The 4,405-nt window shown below is 33.0% G+C and overlaps 1 non-coding gene across 1 annotated transcript; it reads left to right on the top strand.

The window, feature by feature from the left end:
* Window positions 1-2,094: 2,094 nt before the first annotated feature.
* LOC137225626 (small nucleolar RNA SNORA51) lies at window positions 2,095-2,225 on the top strand. The gene has a single exon (XR_010943937.1). It is a non-coding gene; the product is annotated as a small nucleolar RNA SNORA51 (small nucleolar RNA).
* Window positions 2,226-4,405: the final 2,180 nt, after the last annotated feature.

Here is a 4,405-nt window from a genome sequence, read left to right as displayed (position 1 = left end):
GTGGGAAAGAAAGTGTTAGTACATTAGTACAAATTTCATAAGATAAAAAGTGATATTTGCAACTTACTGAAGGAACAATCAAATGAATGGCAGAGGTCAAATTCAGAGTTTCCGCAAGAGATAAGGTATTAAATTTTCTCAAAAATCCAGCAGAAAATTGGCGCAGGTAAAATATGTAATTACATGATTTTTAACTTCTATTATTTGCTTTTATAGTATAATCTCCTATATATTTCTTTGGAATTTTGAATTGTTTCATAGGAGTATCTCTGAGTAGGGAAAAATATTTCTCAGCCTGATTCAGTTCAATCCCTTGGAGACCTACTATGTGAAATTGACAAATTTGGCTCTATTAATAGAACAAAAATGAAAATATATATGAAATGAGTTTGAAAATATGTTCCATACTACAACCCTATACCTTAGTCAATAATAAAGATAAGGTGAAAAATTAAATAAATAAAAAGAAAGAAGGAAGGAAGAGATAGAGAGGAAGAAAGGAAGGGAAAACCATTGAGCCTTGTTATCAAATTACTAAAAACTATTATAAAGAGTAAATCTTTAAAGAATCCAGAGATAAAAGACACATTACCTTCAAATGAATAAGCATGAAAATAATTGCATACTTCTCAACAGATACTAATGAACTGCATTTTTAACATCCAGAAAGTAAAAGACTGTCAATTTAGAATTCTATATCCAATCTTCCATACTCACAGAAGTCAGGCTTTCTAACACCTTGAAGCGATCTTTTGACTTCAAGGTAAGTATAGAAGGAAAGCAGAGAAAAAATTTTTTTAAAAAATAGGCCACTAACTTCCAAACAATATAGTAGTAGCTCCCTAGTCTTTGTGTCATCAAATAATTTGCATAAGAAATGGGTGGAGCTCTTTTATTATAACTGTAGTCTTTACACCATCAACAAATATGCTGAAGCATCAACTTTGGTACTGTGCTGGACAATCCCAATTTATCACTGTTTTTCATGCTATTAGTTTTTGTTAAAGATGTCTAGGAGTCATGAAGCAACTAGCTGGAAAATAAAACAACACAAAATTCAATAAAGACACCATGCAAATGTTTGATCAGCAAGTCAAATCACCTTGACCAAATGTCATATTATTATTATTTCTTAGCAAGAAATAGAACAGACAGATTGAAAAGTTATGATGCATTCTATTTCTCTCAAAATTGTTTTTCAAATAAAGCCTACATATTATTTACTTTAGATATCTATAACATAATGCCTCAGCAAACTAAAGTTAAATACACTTCAAAAATGTAGTATATTCATTACTGAACAGGGTTAAAACAAGGACGCCTGAGTCAAGCTGCTTGGGTTCCATTTCTGCTCCACATTTGCATACTTTCATGACTTTGGTCAAGTTACTCAACTTCTTTGAGCCTTATTTTTCTTATATGTAGAATATGAATAATAATACATATTTTATATAATTTTTGAAGTTAAAATCGATTTAAGTATTTCATGTACTATGGTAGTCCATAGTAAGTATGCAATTAATATTAGCTACTATTATTACTGCTGCTGTTGCTGCTACTACTACCACAATTACTATTATTACCACTAATAATACTGCTAAGTGTGGAATTCATTCTTTTCGCTTTTGGAATGCTGGAAGACATTTGTTTTTCTCCAGTTTTCCAGAACCTTTTCAATCTCTACATTTTCATAAAAATCTTTATCCAATTATATACAGTTTATTCTAAAGACAAGACTTCTAGTTGTTTAAAGCATCCTAGATGTTTGCTCATCCAATGTTCATTTATCTTCGGTTCTATTTATGTTCATTCCTATCCCTTTCCTTCTGCAGATTATTCTTATCAGATAATTCTCAAGAAAAATGAGAGTGCATTTACTTTTCTTTTTATCCCTCAGTGTTACATTACTGAACATAGTTAAGTTTATCTTTTTCTAGTTCATCATATTGCTGTAATGGGAAAAGCATATTGTTTGTATGACTCTGCTCAATTGGGTTATGCCTCCCTTTTGACTATCTTAGTGTGTACATAGTAATTTTATAACATTCTTTGGTATCTGTATTCTATAACTTTTCCTTTTAAATAATACCTTGAGGCTTCTTAGTGCTTACACAGGCTGTTTGCTTATAATAACTGTACAGAATGAGGAGGCAGAATAAATCTATTCTATGTACACCTCAGCCCAGGTCCTTTGCCTAGTCTGTATTATGAATAGGGGGACATGGAGTTGAGGAAAAAAAAACTAACAATGATACCTATAATTTATTTTTTTTCTGCACATGAAACTCTGGTAAGTTTGGTAAGTTCTTTCCTCATTTTATTCTCACAAAATCCTAAAATGTAGGTAAAAGTATATCTTCTACTTCTTAGAAGGGAAACCGAGGCTCTGAGAGGTTGAGTAACTTAACAGTATCACTCCATGTGTGAATGCAACAGTTGACATTTAAACTTAGGCAATCTGGCTCCAAAGCCTAAACTCCTAACTTCTATGTTGTTTTATTTCTATAACTTCATTATAGAGACACCATTTTTTAAATATTCATCTCCCTTTATTTTAGGATTGAAAACATCTGTGATTATAGTTAAAATTATAGCCTTTTTAAGTTTATCTCTTCTCTCAAAACTTTCTATCTTTCAGAATTTCAAGCTAGGAATTTCTTTATTCTGAACATTTTAAAGCCTGTCTTCCTAAAGATGGCAGCTCACACTGGACTCTTCCTTCCAGCCCTTTGCTACTATAAACAATAAAATGAAATGGCATGGCTTCTTCTCTCTAAGTTTCTATCATACTTTTCTAACCAGGAACCAATCAGTTACTTCCTATTGATGAGAATCATATAAATTGATGTAATCATTCTAATTATTTCTTCTGTTTTCTCTCAAATAGGATTGGAAAAAACTCAAGAAGTTTTCAATCCCTCTGTATTTCGTTGAAAGAGGTTTTGTGCAAATAAGCTTAGTTGAGCCTCCTTTTTCAGAATTCTAATTCATTTCTGCACCAGGTTATTATCTGTATCAGGAAGGCATCATTTATTTATTTGTTTATTTATTTTTGGCCATGGCCCATGGCATGTGGGATCTTAGTTCCCCAACCAGGGATCGAACCCTTGCCCCCTGCATTGGAAGTGCAGAGTCTTAACAACTAGACTGCCAGGGAAGTTCCATCATTCATTTCTTTTAGTTGGCTGGAAACCCAAAGTGAAGTCTTATATCATTTTGCTTTCTCTATTACACTCTATTTTCCTTAACTCCTATGTTCTATGTAATTCTATAAAGGAGTGATTGAAAAAAATCTATTCCTCTTGGGTAAACAGGCCTTAGATGAAATCTCCTTAGATCCTAGATTATCTTCAGCCTGTGGCCTTTAGTAAAGTACAATCTTCTCTTTTTTGAGAGTCAATAGATATTTATCCCCTATAGTGATTCAAAACCTGTGCTAAGCACTTTACAAGCATTGTTTCATTTAGTCCTCACAACAAACATACAAACAAGATTTTATAATCATTTAAAGGTAAGGAACTGGTGAAACAACCTTTCAGTGATCAGTTGGGGTTCTGCCAGATTATCTGGTTCTGAGACCAATTCTCTCCTCTTTAAACAATAGTTTTTTCAGGTTTGTCATCTGTCCAATGAAGGACTCTCAACCCTACTAGTCAGTAGATCTATGAAGTCAGTCATCAAAAGGACCAGATACCCAGAATGGAATCCTTTTGTAAACCTGGTGACCTAGGACCTATCTTTGGGAGCACACACCAGCCAAAAATGGGAGCAGAGTAGAAAATATATGGCCTGAGTAGTGAAGAAGTAAGTAATCTCATCTGTATGAAAAGACAGTGAAAAAAAGAAGTGAGAACAGGAAAAGAAAATAGCAAATATTTGGGTAGAGTGAAATAAATGCTATGTAAAGAAACTGCAAGTGACAAAGGGAATTTGTATGGGTTTCCAAAGCACATGGGAAAGGTCAGTAAAACTCATAGCAACTGAGCAGTCATTAAACAAGGGGCATTTGATCAAGACAGAAAAAGTGAGACATAAGATATTAATTATGCTGGGTTTTCTCTCCCAATTGGAATCTGTCCCTTGGGATAACAATTGGTGGTATAATACACAACGATAATGCTGTAGCATACTCATTATCAATTGTTTTTCTATAACAAAGTACTAAATTGCCTTGCATTTTCTGCAAAAGTATTATATTTTCCCTTCTTTTATATGGCTTTCATATTTTTGTTTATTAACAGTTCTACTGTCTGCAGACCAAATGATTTGGGGGAGGTCAGGACAAGGAATTAAAATTAAAAATATGCTTTCGAAAATTATATTTATCCAAAAGTAATCAGTGTCTAATGCTCAACTTATTGCAATGCTGAAGGACTTCCCCAAACTTCCACCTACATGATTCCAT

This window comes from Pseudorca crassidens, chromosome 5 (genome assembly GCF_039906515.1).
Source record: "Pseudorca crassidens isolate mPseCra1 chromosome 5, mPseCra1.hap1, whole genome shotgun sequence".
In the NCBI taxonomy this organism is placed as follows: Eukaryota; Metazoa; Chordata; class Mammalia; order Artiodactyla; family Delphinidae; genus Pseudorca; species Pseudorca crassidens.
Note: the sequence above shows the minus strand (reverse complement) of the source record. Positions and strands in the feature narration are given on the sequence as shown.